General features: G+C 36.1%; 1 long non-coding RNA gene across 1 annotated transcript; it reads right to left on the bottom strand.

Moving 5' to 3' along the window:
• Positions 1-2,630: 2,630 nt before the first annotated feature.
• Positions 2,631-17,993, bottom strand: LOC131919344 (uncharacterized). The gene is made up of 4 exons (XR_009381228.1): positions 17,716-17,993; positions 12,262-12,352; positions 4,383-4,445; positions 2,631-2,659 (listed from the first exon to the last, which is right to left on the bottom strand). It is a non-coding gene; the product is annotated as an uncharacterized LOC131919344 (long non-coding RNA).
• Between the last annotated feature and the right edge of the window lie 5,147 nt (positions 17,994-23,140).

Genomic DNA, 23,140 nt, shown 5'->3' with positions numbered 1-23,140 from the left:
GACCCTGTTTTGGTACCTCTTGGCTAAAATGTAGCAAATGCTTACCTCATTTAAATTGTATACCTTAAACTTATAGGAGCACATTTAGTAGTGACTAGATGTTCATTAAATGCCTGTTCAACCTAAATTGTCAGTAAGGTCTGCACTTCTGACAAATTCAATGTTACACTAACACAGGTAATGACAAAGAGAGTTAGTGTTGTTGCCTGCTCTAAAAGTACCATATTTATAAAAGATTTTTTACCTTGGCCACATTGACTATACTGGCTCTACTTCTACAAATGGTTTTAAAGGGCTGCTATAAAATGGAGCAGGATCAAAGTAGAGTACCCATGATAGTTATGGTTCACAACTGATGCTATAAGAATCCATGAGAAGACCTGGGTATGTTTAGCCTTCAGAAACGATGTAAAAACTGTTTTGGGACACTGATCGAGGGCCTAAGAATAAGGTTCTTAGGCCCTCTATACTATGAAGTTGTTTTTAAGTAAGAACTTGGAGAAAACATACACACCACTAAAATTCAGACCTGTGGTGTACCTTAAACGCCCCTACTTCCCTCCCTCCAGACAAGGTATCATGTAACTAAGGCTGCCCTCAATTTCACTAAGTGTCAAGGATGATCTTAATTTCTGTTTCTCCTGCCCTCCTCCACCTACTGCTGGGATTATAGGTGTGCACCACTACACCCAGTTTGCTTGGTGCTAGATATCAAACGCAGAGTGTCACGCTCTAGGCAAGCACTCTACCAACTGAGCTACACTTCCTGCCCCCATTTTAACTTTTCTAATAGCCAAAGTAACCTCATGAATAAATTCTATTACTTGAAACTTTGTAGAAGCTGAAAAGTTGTTCAGAGTGGGAAAAAGTGAGCCCATAATTTTGCATTAAAACTTAAATTTCAAGGTTGCCATTTTGTTGAGAATAGAAATATCATCAAGTACAAAGGTCAAGATTTAAAATAATCATTGTTTTAAATACTTATACATCAAATATTAAAGGCTTGGAGGACAAAGAATATCTGGCATTGAGTTAAAACTTTTCTAATTCTCAAAACTAATACTTTTTCAAAAACTAAAAAAAAAAAAATTACAGAACACTGTGAATTTCTCCTATGCCCATGAATTATAATAAAGCAATATATAACTTCCAGAACCTAGACTTTACATTCTTACTAAATTAATAGTGAGGCATCTTATCAGTAGGTATATAAGGCATCCTTTGCTACCCTCAATTATGACAGTATCTGCCATCTTTCACCACTAATTCAACTCCAAAATATGCAACTATTTTTTTTCACTTTTGGCATACACTCCTAAGAAACAGTTCCTTTTAAAGAAACTACTTAAGATAGGTAAAATTTCTTCCTAGTGGCATGACAAACAGCAGTTTATACTACAAAGAAATTTACATCACAATTAAAAATAAGATTTTCAACCCATCTATTTTATATCATTACAAAATTAATTTTTACTGAAAATAAAAAATTTCATCACTTGCCATATCATTGAATCTAATTTCCCCAATAATGAAAATATTTCTTTTCTCTCTATATATTAACCCAGATATTTATATTATTAATTTAACAACTGACAATACTTTTAAAACTGATTATGATTGTGTATCACTGCTATTTTATTGCTAGCCTGACGTATTTTCTACATGGGAAGTCGTTCTATCTTTTTTATTTTTACAAGCATAGTGTCTGAGAGTAGTTAAACTGAGTAGGTTTCCTGAATTAGGAAGTAAGTGGTTTCTGTCATTGTTAGATTACAAGATTATCAATACTGACAGGACTGAATGTGAATTTTTCTTCATATTTTGTTTATTAGGTCAATATCTTAGTATTTCTACTGTTTTATATTAAAAAGATAGTTGTAATATTCTTTTTGTTTGTTTTTTGTTCTTCAAGACAGGGTTTCTCTAGTATGCCCTGGCTGTCCTGGATCTTGCTCTGTAGACCAGGCTGGCCTTGAACTCAGAGAGATTCATCTGCTTCTGCCTTCTAGGTGTTAGGATTAAAGGTATGCACCACCATCGCCTAACATAATATTTTTAAATGTGGACAGCATGCAGTCCAAGATTTTAAACTATCAATGATATGTATTTTGAAATGAATTTTTATGTGAATGTGTATGTGCAAGTATGCCACTAGTATGTGGGTGCCTGCAGAAAAGAGAGTGCTGGTTCCTGGAGCTGGAAATACAGTTTGTTATGAGCTGCCTGATGTAGGCTCTGGGAACCAAACATGGGCCCTCTGGAAGAGCAGCAAGTGCTCTTAACCAAAGCAATCTCATGAGCCCCTCAAATAATATATTTTAAATTTGCATTATATAAATAGATAATTTAAGTTTATGTAGCTAAAAATGCAATGTGGGAAATAAAAGCATTTACAAAAAGAAAAAGCAATTGAGAAAAAAGAAATCAATGACTTTTTGAATTTGTTAAGCAACAAAAATTTTCTACTAGAACTTTAAACTGGAAAGAAAACTCTTTATGCAACTTGGAAAAATGAATGCAAAATACTACCATTATTCAATTGAAAGCACCTAACATATATTAACACCATTATGCCACTTCTAGGACATCCATATTCCACAGATAAAGAGCTAGGGAGGTAAAGTGCTTGCCTTGGTTCCTGGAAGGCCCCGGGTTCCATCTCCAGCATTTCAAGAAAACAGAAATTAAAAAAAAAAAAAAAAGAAAGAAACCATCACTATCAACAAAAAACCCTTCTCTTACACACACTCCATAAAGGAATAGCTTAAAAGAAATTACTACGTTAAAAGAAACCATGGTATTAACCCAACACTAAAAGAGAAAGATGGGCACAGGCACATAAAACCACACAATGTCATGTAAAGTAGGTCACAGTAGGAGTCTAGTTCAACTAGAAAACCTGTTCTAGTAACTTAAGTTGAAGGGAGGCTGAAGCTGGCTTCCAAAGGATCAATTAAGGAACCCAAGCCCAGGCTGTATAGGATTCTTTAGGTATTTGCAAATATTTTCATACTGATAAAAATATGAAAGGAAAAATTTTACAAGGAAAAAAAAACTTGTGGCATTTTGCTACTAGTAAACAAAGTTTACAGTGTTTATTTATCTTACCTCTCCTATGTACCTCCCTCCTCCCGAAAAAAGCCATTCTCACTACTTGAGTTGAATGGCTGATCATCTAACATACACAGGTCTTGGATTACTAATGCCATGTGTGAAAGGATGAAAGGGAAGCATCTGAAGCACTAACTTTCATCTAAATGGGTCACTTAACCCTGAGCACCATTAGGAACAGAAATGTGAGTCTGAGTTTTTTTGAGAGATGCAAAATTAGCTCAAGTAGTGGAAATGAATCTTTTGTTAATTTTAGAGTCTTGAATACTTCCACAGAAATAATTATCTGTGTGCATTTAACATGACTTAATATGCCAGTTTTTCTAGAGATATATTAATTTCAGCTAAACTGTTAGAATTATTGTTGTAATTTATAAACTTTTCAAAAAGAGTCAGGAAGAATTTTAATGTGTGCAAATGTGTGTACGTGTGTATGCGCAGTCAGAAAAGGGATTGCCTTTGCTGTTTTCCCTATCTCCTGAAGTTTTAAAAGCGAAATGTAAAAAGCTTCTCACAAAGAAGTCTCAAATTAATGCAAAAACAAAACAAAAAATTTCTCAAGAGGCTACTTTCTTTTTTTTTTTTTTTCCTTCTTTTTCCAGAGCTGAGGATCGAACCCAGGGCCTTGTGCTTGCTAGGCAAGCACTCTACCACTGAGCTAAATCCCCAACTCCAAGAGGCTACTTTCAAGCTATAAAGCTGTAAGATCAATAAACCTGAATAATGATGATAATAATAAAATATACCATTACTGGGGCTAGAGAGGTGGCTCCTTGGTTAAGAGGACTTCTTGCTCTTGTAGATACCAGGGTTCCCCGCACCCATATGGTGGCTCACAACCAATACCCTATAACTCTAGTTCCAAAGAATCCAATGCCCTCTTTGGCCTCCATTGGCATCAGGCACAGTACACATATACACATGCAGTCAAAAACACACATAAAATAAAAATATTTAAGCCTTAAAAAAAGATCTTGACTTATTTGTAAACTTTAGAGAAACGATTTAATATTATGATTCTCAGACTTGGAGATAACAGGGCTTTTCTATAAAATACTTCACACACTAGTAAAGTTGCCTAAGGCAATGAAGCCATTCTTGTTCTAAAATAAATTAATATCAAACTTCAATGAATAGAGAGCTAAGGAGAGATTTAAGTTATTCTAGGATAGATAGAAAAATAAATAGAAATGATTGGAAACATGATAGCAAACGGTTTTTGTAGTAATGGTGGTAGGTCACTGAGGAGGGAGCTGGAAACTAATACTTACAAAATAATTGTTGGGCTACTAAGCAGGCTGTTTTAGTAATATCTTCATTTATCATTGTTAAACCTAGGAAAAAAAGAGTTTAGACTTTAAAATTTGAGCTTATTACATAAGCAAAAAGATTTTCAACAAATGTCAGCAATCACTGTTTTCTGATTCTTTTTTTCTGGTTCTTTTTTTCCCCCCAAGACAGGGTTTCTCTGTGTAGTTTTGGTGCCTGTCCTGGATCTTGCTCTGTAGACCAGGCTGGCCTCGAACTCACAGAGATCCTCCTGGCTCTGCCTCCCAAGTGGTGGGATTAAAGGCGTGCGCCACCACTGCTGGCTCTGTTTTTTGATTCTTATACATTACACAATAATCACAGATTAGAACTTGCCAGCAGCAGTGTTTGCAATTTCAATCCAGTGCATTGTCTTTAATTCTATAAAATGCGCTTTCCCACTAAAACTATCTTCTGAATATTTAAAACTCAAGTATGTCAAGTGTAGCTAACACTGCTGCTCTAAGTGTCTAACTTGGAGTATACTGAGCTTCTGAGAACATCATAAAATTCCAGGTATTTTACATTAATTCAAGATCACATCCTAAGATACTTTCCTTTCTTCTCTCCATACACAGCACTGCCCCCACACACAAAAAAGTCTACACACTTCCCTACTATAAGAACTCTAATACAATGTAGAAAACCACAAAGAGTTTAAAATGCATTGAAAAAAAAAACCAGTGGAAATAAAACATTATGCTATAGCCACAACAAAAGAAAATAATGTTCAGAAATTGTCTGAAGTAAAACATAAGTGAAAAAAATAAAAATAAAAACCGTAAGTGAAAGCAGTAATCAAGAAATTGTTTTCATGGCTGTATTTTACTTTTAAGAGAAAAGATTCAGAGCCCTTAAAGCACAGCAGGAAAATACTACAGCCTAGCTTTAAAACATCCTAGTAACTTCAATTGGTCACAATGTTTTACTTCTGTGAAACATTATACACTGTGCTTCTATTTTTTTGAGACAGTCTTGTTAATATGGCCCAGCCTGGCCCTGAACTTGGGATCCTTTTGCCTTATCTTCCCAAGCGCTAGGATTACTGGAATATGCCAACATAACTATAAACAAGTACTTATTACATGATATAGCATACAAAGAATACATAAAATCTTTATGCTTTCACTAGAGCATTCCAAGTGCATATTTATTGCAAAAGGGTCAGCATTTCTTTTTATTTCAAAATAATCTATTTCAAAATCCACCAATCCCTTTCGAATAATGCCAACATGAATCTATCCCTGACATGAATCTCCACCCCGAACCCAGCTCTATTGAACTCTAAACAATATCCCAATTATACATAAAGATCTTGATGTGCTAACCCCTGATCTCATTCCATTCTTAAGATGTAACTACAATCTTGAATTTGGTATTTATTTCCCATGCATGCTTTTTACTCTATCTATAACTACAAATTTAACTGTTATACACATACATATTTTCAAATGTTTATTTTTTTGCTGAATACAGTTATTCAGAATAATATACACAATTCTTACTTTAATGGATATGCAGCATATGGGACTATGTCACATTGTATAATGGGGGTCTACTATAAGTTCAACTGTATGTATAGTATGACATTGCCAAGTGCTCCACAAACTAGACAGAAACTTTTGTATTTTCCCCAACACTTGAACATACATTTAAGAAAAGTATCTACTTCTGTGTAGAAATGAACACTTTTTAATGTTGAGTTTTTATTTTATCTTATTCTTGACATCTATTATGTGTATGGGTACTCTGTCTGCATGTATGTCTGTGCACTGTTTGCATGGCTGGTGCCCACAGAGGCCAGATGTCAGATTCCCTAGAACTAGGGCTGTGAGCTGCCATGTGAGTTCAGGGAACCGAACCTGGGTCCTCTGCAGAAGCAGTAAGTGCTCTCTCTTAGCAGTTGAGCCACCTCTCCAGCCAACAGTTCTCAAGTGATTCATCTCTTCTGCTCTCAAGTGTGTATCTAACATAGGGACAAAATTTGTCCCAAAACAGTTTCACAAAAATAAAAGTTCTGAAAACAGATTGTTCTTCATATGACTGAGGAAATACCAACACTCAGAAGTGTTGTAGAAATAAGATTCCTAATTAGATACTGAACTTTGTTAGATCCAAGATAACCAATAGCTCAGGGATGGTGGATGGGCCAGATGTAAATGGTTTGGTATGAACAATCCTTCCCACCCCTGCCACTGCCCCGCCTCATTTGTGGTGCTCCCTTTAAAAAAAAAAAAAAAAGAAAAGAAAAAGAAAAAGAAAAAGGGGGAGGGGGGAATCCTTTAGAGTTTGTAAAAAGTATAAATTGTGGATGTCTAGGACAAGAAATTTTGATTAAGCAGATCAGGAAAAATGCTTTACTTTAGCTCATTCTAGTAGTCAGTCCACAGACATTCAGCAGGAGTTAATCAGGGTGGAGGGTATTTTCAACAGTGGATTATGCAGCTAACTTTTAGGTTAAGCATGTGCAATATTAATATGTCTATCTGTCAAACTACATCAACATATTAAAAATAGTAGCAACCTAAAAAAGCAATTTCAATTTACAATTGAATATGCTTAATTTCACAATGCCAGAATAGACTGTGGTCTCAATTATTAACTCAGATAAATAAACATACAATATGACAAAAGCCATTTTTGTTAGTAATACCAAAGAAATAATATTCTGAGTTTACTAAATGGTAAAGCAAACATTAAGCATAGGGATGGATCGGAAGTGATTTTAATGACAATAACGAAGGAGTAACAATGATTATCTTTTAGAAATACAACTGCAAATGTCAGACTTTAAATTAGGGCACTAACACAAAACTAAACGTCACTTGTAGTTTTCTAGCAAAGTCTTATAAATGAAACCAGAACTTTAACAGGGATCCAATATTCACTTATCTAGAACTGTAATTATACAGATAAAAAGGGAGAAAAACATATGTGGGTTATGCAAAATTTGTACAAATAGAAGTATATGACGCTACAAAACTTTATTGAAATTACAAAGTTTAATTTCTAAAAGATGTAAAATATGATATAGTATCTTTTTAAGAACTCATCAAAGCATGACTAGAAAATAAAATAGTTTAAGTGTTTTCACCTATGGTCTATGTTGGTTCTAATTACTGACAACATGAAGTATAGAATGCTTTATTATAATGAAACTAACAAAAACTCAGCCTTCTTCATATGAGGCTATAAAAGGAAGATAATATGTCCTCAGAGTGAAAGAAATACTCCTGCTATGACCGTAGTTTTCTTTCTCAAATATATATCTGAATTTATGGCATCAGCAACCTAATTACTTAATAAGTTTTCCTATTCTATTAGCTTAAAATTAAGAAGTATGGCACACATATTTCAGGAATTTTTCAACTCTAGCAGATGAAATTTCTTGAATAAAAATTAAATATAACACCACTGAATAAACAGTTAAAAAAAAAAGGTCCAAGAACCACAAATATTTACTATCCTCTTAAAGGCGCAATGGGAAGAAAGTATCTTTCAAAGAGACTGTTCTGCAAACCACACATGGAAAACCTTTTCACTTGGGTGCAAACTTCTTTGGCCACTATTATCACACACTGACAGTACTCTGCAGAAGAGCCAGCTGACAAGCAGCAGTGACTACCCAACTCCAGTTCTTATAAGGGACAAGAACAACTGCTATGGTGGTGACACTTCTTCACCACTGATGCTCCTACTATTTAAAAAGCACCACTCAAGAAAAGCATATGAAACTAATTCCAAGAAAAAAAGTACTTCAGTACAATTCACTTGCCAAGTCCACTTGTATTATTATTTAATAAGAAATTTAAAAAGGTTAAGGTGAAGAGAAAAGACAAAATTTATATTTTTGGTCAGAGAGGGAACCTACAATGTTTCTAGAAAAGCTAATAACATAGCAATTTCAGCTTCTAAGGCTACATTTAACTATTCAATTACCAAAACTCTCTGAAAAGTTTTAACCATTGTCAGAGTGAACGCTGAGAATAACTTCCCTAGTTGTACAAATTCTAATCAAGAAAATTGTACTTTTGCTCACAAAATATCCCTAGTTCCCTCCTAAGCACCATGTACTGAATCACTATCATATGCTGACTTAAGATATTATTTAGAAAAACGAAAAGAACAATGCCCCCCAACCCCTGAGATCCAAGGGTAAATAGCTCAGTGGTAGAGAGTATGCTAGTACAAGACCTTTGGTTCAATCTCTAGAATGGTAAATAATAAACAAAGCATTAAGAGTTCAGCCAGTGTTTTTTTCCCCCTTTGGTAGTTCAGGAATTGTTCTGAGGCCATGGCATGCTAGCCAAGTGCTCTACCACCAAGCTATAATACTTCCTAGACCCAGCCTAAAAGAGTTAACAAAAACCACAACTGAGGCTGGCAATATGGCTCAGTGGGTAGGGGTGCCTGCAATGCAGGCCTGACAATCTATGAATTTCATTCCTGGGACATACTGAGGTGGAAGAAGAGACTTGACACAAGGCTGTTCTCTGAATTCTGTGCATACACCACCTCATCATATACACAGTAATAAAATAAAATTTTAAAAATCACAACTAATCAAAAATTTTCAAGTATAATCTATCTTAAATGTATATTATGTGTATTACAGAGGTAAAGCCTTAGTCAAGCCCATAATATCAATTTGTAAGAGAAATAGAAATGTTTCTGTTAAAATGCTTTAACTATAATAAAATGCTGTCTACAGATCTACAACTTAAATGCAAGTCATCTTTCAACCACTGGAAGCATTGCTTCAGAAATATAATAAAACATAAGTTTTAATTATTATTAAAAAACAAAAAATTAACAGATTAGAACTAGATATTAAATTTAAATAATACCTAGTTTTGAATGCTAGTATGAAATAGAAGCAATATAGTAAATTTAGGTATTATGCAAGAACAAACAAGAAAAAACTACCATCTTTTACCAAAAGTAATAAAAACTTTTCCATTTAGTTGTCAATGAAGAAATTTAGAAATAAAATATATAAAAAACCCTACAGGACTAACAAGGTAATTTTGAATATATTTATTTAATATGAAAGGAATTTAAAATTTAATTTATGAAATTTAGACATATAGAAATAGTAATAGATTGATCAACTGCAGAAATCACATTTGAGACATGCCATTCTTTCAAGTGATTCTATCAAAATAGCAAAGTAATATTAATGACCTATCCAGTGTGGTTCAAAGTGCTGAGAACAGAAATTCTACTTCAAAACCATATTTTTAAGAAGTTTAAAACCTTAAAATTAATTAATGTTTATGAGAAAATATCAGTTCTGATGCATTAGGCCTTACTTGAAAACCAATACAAATAAATTGGTAATATTTGTTATTTTTACAAAACCACAAAATATATACATGTAGGAAACTGCTTCAAATAAACATTTAAAATGTTTAAGTTAATTGTGTCTATTATTTAGCAAATTTTTGCAATATTTTAACATCTCTAGCAAAGAAAACTTGAATTCACTGACAAACAGCTTAAATGTAAGTCATGTTTATAAACTAGCATTATATAATCACAGTTAATAATTTAAGACCCTTCAACAGATGTTAAATTAGCCCCATTCTAGTTTATTAAAGTATTTTGTTTTACCCTAAGGTAAATACTTCTGTAAGATAGACACAATGATAGTACAACTGTACTTTAAGGGCAATTATTTTTCCTGAAACCCTGATAATGCCTTTAACCGAAAGTATAAATATTGTACTCGAGATGTAACTCGTTAACATTGGGGAAAAATTTTAATTAGAAAATTTAAATCAACACAATAAATCTCTTTCCGTAATAAACTATGTATTAAGAGAGAATTGGATCAATTTGCAAATTTGAAGTATTTATATATCCTTTGAAAGGTGGTTAAATGACACCTAATCATACTTAACTGTGATAGCTTTTATTATTAGCCAAGTTAAAGTTTCTTACTCTATCAAAAGTAACCAACTGTAGGAAAACTTTTAATATCTATACTGTTTTTAGATACTAAATTATTTAACAAGCTAAATTCCTATGATCATAAGCCGGTTTTGTTTTATAACTGTAGAGAGAACAATAACATGATAATGTCAAATATTTGTGTTCAAATAGTAAATTCTGAAAACCTTAGGTATCATAAATCTTGAAATCTACATTCGGAACAACTGTTCATTTTATCTTTATCTACACTATAAACTCATATATTGCTTTCTCCCTCATTTAACGCATTAAAGCTCTGTCAACTATCTGGATTAAAAGTGATAAATTAAACCTAATTTTTTTTTTCAGACACTCCATTTTCATGTTAATACTCTCTAACCTGGAAAAACTGGTTAAGATAGAGAGGAAGAGTTTTTATTAAATATTCACCCATTAAAACTGTTTTGACATAATATTTAAGATCAAAATTATAAAGACATTCTATACTTTGTATTTATCTGAAACTATCACCATATAATTTGACATCGATGTAACAAAGTACCAGAAATTCACCCTTATTTAAACTCTGATTTTTAAACTCTGATTTCTATTTAGTTTCAACACTTCTAGTTCACCTCAACTATTAACAGATATGCATTTCTGGATTGTCTATCTCATAATATAAAACTATCAAATTCTAGCTTTTGAGTAACTTATCTCGATATTCTAGCATTCTTAAACACACCTGAGAATTTGTTCTAAAATGTTTACACTGTTTAAAGTTAAAAGCAGTTTTATGAGCAGGAAAATTATAATTTTCTCTTAAGATTAAATTACATTCTTGTGAAAACAAGCCTTTGGGATTTTCTATTTGTTAGTTATTTTTAGTTAAAAGATTCTAAAGAAAATTAGTTATATTTTAGCAACTCTTATTTTATTTAACTATTAAAACTTATGGTTAACATTTCACTAGAAAAAAACTAACCAAGTAATATTTATTAATAACGCTCAGTAAATTCATTTTTATTATACCAGACTACCATCTAGGAAACAAAAATTGTTTAAGCTGAATACTATCTGAAATGCTCAACTAAAACTATAAAAATCAAGTAAAATAAACATTAGAAGAATGGACTATGATAAGTATTTTGGAGGTTAAGATAATAGTCACCAGAAGTTTAAGCATTCTACAATTTTATCATTAGAGTGCTGTAACTTTTGATATTAACAATGTATTGAGTATCTATGAGTAAGATATCTGTTTCTGCTTAAGTAAGTAGGTTTTTCAGTTTCAACCAAATTGCGACTTTTGGTTAGGACAGTACTTGGAATACTTCAAATTTTCTTAAAATATTTTCATTAATCTTATCTAATTTTTAGGCTCTACCTATTTCTCCACTTGTCAAACAGCCAAGTACTAAATTCCACTTGACTTAAACACTTCATTTTGTAAGAATAAAGTCCACTACATAATTAAATACCTTTCATAGCAACTGTAGTAACACCCTTAGGAAAAAGAAACGAAAAACAAAAATAAAACATCATGTATGCTTTTGTGGGGGAGGGGATAAATTCAGGTGGAACTACTACAGCACTATAAAAATATCAATTATATTCTAAAAAATCTGGAATTTTAACAAGCAAGACACTTAGATTCAGCCAATTTACAAGATTTCTATTTGTTCTTTATTTATTTCAGATCACTTAAACGTTTCAGCAAGTCCAATTATATTACCAAGACATATAGGTTTTGAAAATTCATTAGTACAGAGCAGAAACAATGACACATAGTTACAATTCCTGCACTAAGGAGGGTAGAGCAGGAAAACCAGAAGTTCTAGGCTAGCTTAGGAGACACAGTAAGTTCAGGCTGGGCTGTAGAGTTAAGACCTTGTCTTAAAAAAAAACAAACAAAAAACACTAGTATACCTTAATCCTCTATCACGTTCCATGATGTCGGTATTCAGTTAAAGAAACTTAGGCTGTTTTCCAGAATTAGTTCTCTTCTAAAGGTTAAAATCTGCAATAAAAATGTCATGTATTTAGACACTCAACAGATATAAATATCTCTTGTAGTTCTTCTAGTTGATCTCTGAATAGTCAAATCTTGAAAATATTGCAATGCTTAAAGAAAGAATCTCTACTATGAAAACGTTTTTCGAACAGAAAATAAGTTAAGAACACCTGTGATATGCATTATCACCCAAAGCCTCTTCAAACAAATTAAGTTTCTGCTTTCATTTCTCTTTATGACATTCATTTTCAAAGGAGCATAGATAAATATGCATATGTAGGTAGCTTTGGAAAGACTAAGGAAGATTATCAAAAATATTCTTTGTGTTTCTAAAACACATATAGCTTAAAAATTATACAAGGGATAGAGATAAAATTTGACGACCTTTCCCCTAAAATTACCAAATGTATCAATGATGACAAATTACCATCATTCTCAACTTCAGTCTTGCTATACGTGACTGAATATTTCCAAATATTTTAATATTACAGTTCTAACCAATTTAAAAATTTTAAAATAAATGGACCATACTAGACTAGTCTCTTAATGCTTTCAAACAGAGGTGAAATGCAACTTCATTTCTTTCCTTTTTTTTTTTTTTCTATTGGTTTCACCTTTCTGGATCTTAAAGACTTAACTGACAAGTACATTAAAATAGATAATTATTAAATTACCAAAGGGATAAATGTACTACATATGAACCATAATGCTTTGTAGGAGTTTTCTACTTTTACCTAAGAATGGCTGAAGAAAGAAAGAATGAAAACCAAAAGCCCCTTTATTCTTCTGTTGCTAAATATTTGGTTGTTTAATGGGAAAAATAAAATAAAAACCCCACACCATCTTATGTCTAAGAAACACCAATTCAAATATATCTTATTTTGAAAAATTAAAGAAATTTTTGCCTAATATTTTTCAAAAGTTTTTTAACACTTGAGTGACTTGAAATATAGGATCACAAATTTAAAATAACAAAGAAAACAACAGAAAATTAAATGTTAAATTTTAATATAGTATTACATGTTTTGAAGTAGTGTAAAAATAAGATACAAAAGAAGTTTGGATATAAAATCTAATGTATATGACTAAAAGAAAATTCTCCAAAAGTAAAACTCAAATCTATTACAGTTTACTCTTTATACTTAGAAAACATCAACAAATCTTTCCTGTGTAACCTTTCTTTGGTGAACTAAGATGGGTTTAAATAAAAGCACATGAAGCTCACAACTTCAAAAAAAGTTTCAAAAAAAAGCACACACACACACACACACACACACATATTTACTGTTAACTCCATTACTTGAAACCTGTCTCACAGAAAAATCCTTTAAAGCATCTTTTTATACAGGCAAGAAAAATGAGCAAAAAAGTTACATATCAGAAAGTATTATTTATATAATTTGTGAGCATTTGTACACACTAACAATCAGGTATTATATATTAGTAACATTTTAAAATAGACATCACGCTTAATACAAACTATTAGTTTTAAAGTTCTAATAGTGTAACCTCTTAAAATAAAATTCTTAATCTCATTTTCAACACTTAGTTGAAATAAAAGTGTTATTTTATTACTGATTTCCTTTGGTTTTAAGACCACAAAGTTACAGCAAGTCCTAGTTTGAAATCTAATTATATGCCAAGATTAATTGCAAAGCATACAGTGTTTCTAAATTTGTGCAATTAAAAAATAAAAAGGACAAACTATGTATAGTCTTACAATTCTTTGAAAATGTGTTGTTCTAATTGTAATATGCTAATTATCTGTTTCTCATAAAAGGGGTTAAAAAAAATCAATGTAGGGATTAAGGGTCATTTAAACAAAAGAAAATAAAAAGACAAAAGCCTCTTTAAGGTTGGAAACATTTTAAGATTTGAGATTTTTATAAAATTTCCATACCTGTAACTTTATAATATAAATGTTGAAAGCTTATTAGAGAAATATTAATTTTTTTTCTTTCTGTAAACTCAGTTAACTGACCATTTTTATACCGAAGGTTTTTTCAACATTCTTAATAGTTACTACATACAAATAAATAAATAAATACATGAATAACAAACAAAACTGTACACAGACTTCATGAAATCAAAATTAAAAAACAGCCCACAAAAGAGGAAACATGGAATCTAGAATGTGAATATTACTTTGAAATTTTTATCCTTAGGTGTGGTTCCTGATAAACATTAAAACATATACCAGTCTAATCAGATACGAAACCCGAGGCTGTATTTTGTAAATGTACAATGAAGACAACAGTTTTTTAAAATCATCTAAAATTAGACTTTTAACTGGAAATAGTATAAAGAACAAACAAATGAAAATCAATGCTACCAGGGAAACTGGTACTTTTGTTCCCTCTCCCCTACAGTATGTAAATGTAGCGCCAGCCAGGAGAACTATTACAGCAGCACCATTCTCCAGTGCTGTTTTCCTGTGGTAATAAATGGCTTTTGCAGCCTTCACAACAGAATAGAAAATTAGAATAATCAGTTTCTATAGGAAAACAGATAACTTCATATAAACATTTAAATAAGTGGGTATATACCTACTAGAATTCTCCCTCCTATCTGGCATTACATAAAAGACAGAAATATTGGGAATGTTGTGGGATTTATTTAGCTGCTAGTGTATTCTAAAGCTTTAAGTGAATTAGTTTAAATAAAGGATCCATTACTTATTTCAAAAAGTTGGTAAAACAAACAAACAGAGGGGGAAAAAAAGCCCTTCATTCATCACCCTCAAAACAAAACAAACCCCACAAACCAAAGTGCCAAAAAGTATGGTTTGGGGGAACTTAAAGCTTTCCCCCACTCCCATAATTCTCTCCCAGCCACATAATTTGAATAAAAATTAAAATTCAAAACCAAACAAACAGTAAAAAGCAAAACTCATTAGCACTGGCACTTGAGATATAGTTACAAGTAGAATAGAAATGAGATCTTCTACAATCATTTTATTAAATCAAATTTTATAATTTTATGAAAATATCCAAAATAAACACATTCAGGAAAAAATTGTGAATTCAGTAATAATTACTGTGAAAGTAATACAAAATAGAACGTATTTATTAATAGAAATCAAAATGTTTTCATTTGGATATTTCTAACAATATATATTTGTCTTAAAGTGAAACTAGAAATCATGTCTCAAAGTTTCAATTATTTATAAAATACAAAAATTCTTTCAAAATCATCTACTCTTTCAAAACCACACCGTCTGTTATCAAGATGCAACTAAAAGGAATGACAAGCAGGGTAATAAAAATTGACGGTTGTTTCAAGCAACACTAAACAAAAACTAACTGAAACCAATCAAATAAAGCAACACATGTGCACTGCTGTATACAACACACTTCCTCACAATGAATTTGTCAGAGAACTGTAATAATGTATTATATTAGCTCACCTGTGTAGACTTACTTACCTGTTATATTAGCAATTAAGAAACATAAATGTCTTGTAAATTAAAAATTTTAACCACTGCAATGAATGGCTGAATTAGAAAAAATATTTTAAAATAGATTTGCAAAGTTTTATGAATATATTCAATTTTTATGAAAAATGTGTAACATAATTTAAAGTTTACTTTCATCAAAATGAAAGAAACACTTTTCCCATAATCTGCATCCAACAAATACATGAAGGCGAAGACGAAAAATTTTTACCAACGGAAAAAAACAAAACAGCGTAGATCCTTGGGCACAGTTTTCAACCAATGAAGAACAGAGAGAAGTATGTCTTGTTAACTGCAACAGCAGAAATACAGTTTTCTGAAAATTGCTTCTTTAGTTTTACTTCTCAATACACATTTCAGAAGCATCTGAAAGGCTTTTACGGAAAACAACTCCATTAGGTATCCAATTTTTTAAAAAAAATCTCCGTTTGGACTTTTCTGGATCTATTTGAGTAGTTCTCTGACTAAACACAGTTTTTCCGTAGGTGGAGGATTATCAGCTCGGCGTTCAACATTCAAACCCCCCAGGCCCGCTTCCTTCCAGCCAATCAGGGGGGAAGAAGTCCGGCGCTGCGGAGCTCCGTTAGCCACGATTTGAAAAACATCACATTGCGCTTTTACTCTCCTGGAAAGGATCTAAATGAGGGCGGGTCCCCAGTCTCTACAGACATACACCAAATCCACGGTTCTGAGAAAATTCCACAGGGAGGAAGCTCTGGAGGGGGCCTGCCCGGAACAGTAGGTCACCGGGGTTCCCAGGAAGCCCCCTTCCTCCCTGCGAATAACTGGGGAGCGACTGCAGAAGCATCTCCAGAGCCTTCGTGACCCCGATCCGTGCGACCCTCCCGCGGAACGTCACATTAGCACACCAGCAAAGGGTTAATCTCGGGGTGCTCTGGGGGAGGGAAGGGATTCAAGATCTCACAGGGGGTTAATGTGGGCTCTTCACAAAGACTAGGACCTGGAGAGTACCTAAAGTCGAAGCTGTCACTGGCTTCAGGAGTGGTCGTCTCTGGGTTTGACAAGAAGCCAACAGCTAAGGAAAAAAAAAGAAACCCCTAAAGGGAAAGACAACCCCGCTTTCTTCCGCCTCAGCGTCAAGAGTTCCCAAGGAAAAAAAAAAGGTGAGAACTGCAAAACTGCCGTTAAGTCGCCGGGGCGAGGGCTGGTCCGCAGGAAACACCAACTTTCACACCACTTTTCCTTGAGACGCGCATTTCAAGGGCCAGGAGAAGGAAAAGTCTCCTGCGAGCGCGACCGAAGGGACTGGCAAGCTCGAAGCCCCATCTTCCCCCCCCTCACCCCCCACCCCTCCCCCTCAAGAGAGAGAGAGAGGGAGAGAGGGAACCGCCGGGAGAGCAACGACAGAATGACCGAGCTAGACGCCAGGGTCCAGCATCTGTCCGCGCGTCCCGACCCCGGGCCGCCGGGGGCCGCCTCTCCCCCCCCCCGACCCCGCGCTCCGCCGTGCACACCGGGTACCGCGGGCAGCTGCCCCCCCGCCCAGTCCCGCGACCCAAGTTCCCCGTGGGGAGACGGCTCCGGGGAGGGGCGCGCCTGTCAGCGAGCCGCGGGCGAGCCTAGCCCCGCGCGGGCCTGGCGCCCGGGCCGGCCGGTCCGCCGCGCTGACAGGTCGGGCGGGCGGGCGGGCGGCGGCGGCGGCTCGGGCCGCGTCCCGCTCAAACTGCGCCTCCCCTCCCCCAGCGCCGCCGCTCGGCGCTCCCGCCACAGCCAGCCAGACGCCGCCCACCCGCGGACACCCAAGTGACCCCGGGCCGGATCTCCGGGGGGGGGGGGGAGTCTCCGCGATGAAAGTGAGGACAGCGCCCGGGGTCCGTCCCTGCACCCCTCACGGTCCGCCGGTCCCCACCGCTGCCACCTCCGGAGACCCGCTCTTGCTACTTCCAGCTCTTACCGTCCGCGCCAGATCTGGCGGAGCTCCGCCGACGGCCCTTTGGATTCCGTTACGTTTTGTTTTTTTTTTTTTTCTGATGATTTTTGGGGCATTTTTCGGCGCGATCCCAGCGTCGCGCTACGCTCGGACAGGTTATCCCTTCCGTCCCGCTAGATTGATGAGATCAGGCAGCACTCGAAAATGGCGCCGAAAGCGCTGAGGCTCCTCATTCAAATTCGTTAGAGCCAACCCCGCCGCCCCGGGGCATGCCGGGAACGCGGGCTGTCTCCACAGCTGTCTCCGCCGTCCCCCAACCCCCCCCCCCGCCCCCCCGAACCCTGTTGCGCATGCGGAAAACTTCTACCTCCCCCCCCTCCCCTCCCCCCACGCTCCAGCACATGCGCACAATCGTCGTGGCGCAAGACTCCGCTTCCTCGGTTCCAGTCCCCGGTGGCTTTCGCGAGTGTGTGCGCCAGCGTCGCTCTTGTGCCGTCGTGGAGATGTTCGCCTTTCAGACACCACTCCGGTGACACACAAGTTCTCTACCTTGGGGAGGAAACACATTAGGGTCCATCTTAAGCGTTTCGTAAAACAAACACAAACCCCGCCTTTAACTTGACTCCTAACCACCGAGGGTGCCTCTGCGGCTTTGCATGGCTGCACAGGAACTTTTAAGCGCGCGGGCATCGAGCCCGCGCCCTCCGCCAGCGCCCGACTGATCTGTCACATCTAAGCCTCGAACCACTTGACGAAGTAGGAACTTTGTGGTTCAGTCCGACGAGCAGTGCGCAGCTGTCACACCCCGGAGCACCCCGCCGCCGCCTCCCTCCTCCCTCCAGACCCGGAGGCGCGCGACCCGCCCACCGTCCAAAGCCTTTCACCCGAGCTTTCGGTTCTGGTTTGGAGACGGAGATGTACAATCTTTTGGACGTCACTACGGTGCTTTTTTAAAAAAATTATTTTTAATGGTGTAGTAAATTTTAGATGCACAAAGATAGGTTTCCGTTGTATGAAGCCCTGAGAAAGTTTTAACAGCCACAGGGTACTGATAATGTAGTGCTTAATGTATCAAGTGCATTAGACATTTTCACTCTCACACCACCTCTATGGAAGTAGGTATTATTTTTGCTTTACAGATGATACCTGATGTTCAGATTTGAAATTCTGCTTTCTTACAGCTGGTGAGAGCACAGGAGCCAGGTAAACTGCCTTTTAAAACGGCTCTATGGCAGGACAAAAAAATACGTCACCATTTTAACACTTTTCTTACAAAAGTATCTTTTTGTAAGATTATTTGCTTGCAAGGTATCCTTCCTGTCACTAGGCTAAATAAGATGAAATTTTTAAAAAGAAAAACTGTCATTGCTCCTAGGTAACTACAGTTTAGGGTTATGTTTGGTTACATTTTCCTTAATTCTCGTGGGTTTTTAAAACTTGCTTTCTTGGTATGAGTGTTTTGCCTACACGTGTGTATGTGCATCCCATGGAACTGGAGTTGTTTCTGATCCACAACATGAGTGTTGAAACCAAGCCTGTCCTCTGCAAAATCAACAAGTGTTCTTAACTGCTGACCCATCTCTCCAGCCCTATCAAATGATTTTTTTAAAAAGATCCCAACTGTTTAAAAACCAGGACTATTAGTTATGTTTACTCTAGTTTTTATTATAAAACAACTTGTGATGAATCATAACTTAAAAAATATATCTTTTTATGGAATTGAGGCTGGCCTAGAACTCAACTTTGTAGCCCACACTAACACTCCTGCTTCATTCAGTCTCTGGAGTGCTGGGATTACGGGCTTGTGCCAACACACCCTGAAGAAGTGTTATTATAAGTGTTAAAAGAGTAGATGAGACTACCTCAAGTACTGAAGAGTAAGGGAATTGGAGAAGGCTACCATGATTGGCATTACTGACGTACAACTGGAAGAGAAGTGGATTTTAGCAATAAGACCAAGAAGTGACATGGCCGAGTAGTGTTCTGTTATCTACGTTTTGCTCAGACTAAAATTTATGTGAAGATCTCTTTTAGAATATTTAAGTCTTGTTTAAAATCTTATCTAGCAAACCATAAATCCTTACTGAGTCACTAAAATGGGAGAAACCAAAATCTAGTCAGAGTTCTTGTGCCTGAACAGAAAGCCGATGGGGAAAAATTATCTTTCCACCACAAGAGGGTGCAAATTCCTGGGCTAAATTTCAAAGGGAAAAAAAGTGATTTTATATCAGATCTTCACACTCATGAGTAAAAACCTTGGAAGAATATTCAATCTGAACCTTGCAACTCCAAAACATGCTACACCTTACTAAAGAGTCCCACTATTAGGTAGCACTTAGTATTTGGATACCAGGGTGTAAATTCCCAGCTGTCTTCTAGAAAGGCGTTACCATCTCTGTCCTACGCACTTCCACCCACTCAGTTGAAGCTCTGTATACTCTTGTCATAGAGGAGAACCTAAGTCATATTTAAAATCTGAGGCTTTTACCTTTGTAAACTGGAATGCAATTACCAGCAAATTAATGGTAAATGTGGATATTTTGGAAAACAGATCTTAAAATCTCAGTGCCCCCCCCATACTGTTTCTAATGAGTAAGCTACAACTGATGGAATGCTGGCGTCAACAGATTAACTTATTTAGTTAAAACTGTGAAAGCATCATCATTCAAAAAACAGACATCAGAATTAGAAAGCATTTTGAAGAGTAACTTGAAAGCAGAACACACAAAAAATTGTTTAAAAACTATTTAGCAGTTTTCTTTCTTTTCATCTCCTCCCCTCCACCACCCCTCCTCCCCCCAGATAGGCTCTCACTGTGTAGTTCTGGCTGTCTTGGAATTCACTATGTAGACCAGGCTGGCCTGGAATTCACAGAGGTCTATCTGCTTCTGCCTCCCTGGTGCACACCACTGTGCCCAGCTTATTTAGCAGTTTTTAAGACCCCTTTGTTTCTGTTGTTTCTTTAAAACAAACTAAAAGGAAAAAAAAAAAGACATCCAATCAGAAATAATTTCAAATTTACAAAAAGTTAAAAGATCATCCACGCCACTTACTGCCTCTTGTGGGAGGAAGCATTCTTTTCCCCCAAATATACACATTTTCAGCCCTCCCCCTCCCCTTTTCCTGAACTTTTCTCAGGCAACATGGGTCCTGACTCTTCACTTCTATAATCCTGGGAGGGCATTTCCTGACAGCTTGATAAACTAAACTTACACTTGACGTATTTTTACCATCATGTTACAGTTTTTGAGGCTGGCCCTTTATAGTGTTCCTCCCTCCCTTACAGGGGCCTGCCTGTCTTGGGATAGTTAATGCACTTAGTTATCCTATTTTTAAGCATCGGAAAACTTCCAGTCTTTGTCTTTTAAGTCCTTGATGTATTCGAAGGGTACAGGTTCAAGCTGTATTTGAAGGGAGCCACCCAGTTTTTAGAAGACGATTCATTCCGTGTTTGATGTTTGCTCACAAATAGATGGAGATTATGCATATTTAGCTGACAACTACACAGATTCTGTTGCCTGTGTCTCAGAGTAGCACATCTAGAACATACATGATATCCATCTACTCACTGGATGGTTGAAACTTTGATCACCTTGTCAATGTGTGGCCCAAACTTTCCACTGTGTAGTTACTGTGTTTTTGTTTTTGTTTTTCCTTTCTGGAAATAGAAAGCAATTTGTGAGGAGCCGTTTGACATTATATCTTACTCATCAGAAGTTTCCTTCATGTTCAACATTTCATAATTGCTGATACAGTTTACATGATGGATGTGAAATGACTGAGCAAATCTATCAGCCTCTCCACATTTCCAGCCTAGAGCATTTTTCTGTAAACAAAGCCCTTCTGTCTTTCCTACTATTCATTATCTACATGAGTAGATTTTAATTCCTGTCGTCCCATTTCTGTATTTACTTATTCTCATTTATGACTTCCCTCTACACACACACACACACACACACACACACACACACACACATTTTTTGAGACAGGGTTTCTCTGTGTAACCTGTCCTGAAACTTACTCTGTGGACCAGGCTGGCCTCAAAATCAGAGATCCACCTGCTTCTGCCTCCCAAGTGCTGGGATTAAAGGCATGTACAACAAATATTTTTAAAATTTAGATTTTTTTGTTATGAGTGTTTTGCCTATGTGTATGTTGTGTATGTATGTACACCATGTGTGTCTGGTGCCTTTAGAGGTCAGATCCCCTAGAACTGGAGTTAGAGATGGTTGTGAGTCACCCTGTGGGTGTTGGAAACCAAACCAAGGTCCTTTGCAAGGGCAGCAAGTGTTCTTAACTGCTGTACTGTCTCTCCAGTTACTCCCCTGTATTTTTGTTTGCATATTTGTGTACTGTTTACTGTTTTTCTGAGTCACTTGGGTTAAGTTACATACATCACATTGCCTTTCACCTCTAATGTTCAACTATGTATCTAACTATTTTGATATTCAAATTGTCTTATGTGTAGCTAGTAGAAGCACTTCCTCTCATGGCTTCTGTAAACATTACTTCAAGCACTCCCTTACTTGCTTGTATAGTGAGGTGGTGGTACATGTTTATCTCATACTTACCTTCCTTCAGCCCTGAAATAAGCCTTTTTTTTTTTTTTTAAAGGAACCCAATTCCTTCTTAAAAGGCCTGTTTCCATGTTAGTGGAAAATGGTATTAGGTACCAAGGTTCAGTGTGTTTATTGCTACTAGATTATCTGCTTCTTGGAGCTTGCAGGAGACAGAGCTGAGAAATATATGCATGTATATATTTGTGTGTGTGTGTGTGTGTGTGTGTGTGTGTGTGATCACAAATATCTATACATAAATCTTACAATATGTGTAGAGGATATAAATTTAAATTATCTTAAATATAACAGAAAGACTACTATAGTGACATTTATAAAGTTCTAGATTAAAAAAAAAAAAAAGGAAGTTGCTGGGTGGTGGTGCACGCCTTTAATCCCAGCGCTTGGGAGGCAGAGGCAGGCGGATCTTAGTAAATTCGAGGTCAGCCTGGTCTACAAGTCCAGGACAGGCAGGACTGTTACACAAAGAAACCCTGTCTCGAAAAACCAAAAAAAAAAAAGAAGAAGAAGTCAGCCACATCAACAGTTCATAAAGTTTCCATGTTCCCTCTGAGTTATTGTCTATATATAAAATTACAGGTCTCTTAATCCTTTTTCACTTAACATATCATGAACATATGAGTTACTATATAATTTTCACAATCTTCATTTTTAAACTGCTCTGAAATATATCATTAGAATTTTCTATTCCTGAACATTTAGCTTATTTCTAGTATGATTCTAAAGTGAACATTTTTATACATATGCCCCTTCTAATTTAATGTTTTATCAATTGATTGGAAGATTTTGTAGAAGTAGAAATGTGACGTCTTATTGTGGGTTTTAATATATGTTCTCACACAGAATGAAACAGACGTTTCATTTACCAGAAT

The sequence above is a fragment of the Peromyscus eremicus genome, chromosome 9, assembly GCF_949786415.1.
Source record: "Peromyscus eremicus chromosome 9, PerEre_H2_v1, whole genome shotgun sequence".
Taxonomy (NCBI): Eukaryota; Metazoa; Chordata; class Mammalia; order Rodentia; family Cricetidae; genus Peromyscus; species Peromyscus eremicus.
The sequence above is the reverse complement of the archived record's forward strand: the minus strand, read 5'-3'. Positions and strand labels throughout refer to the sequence as shown.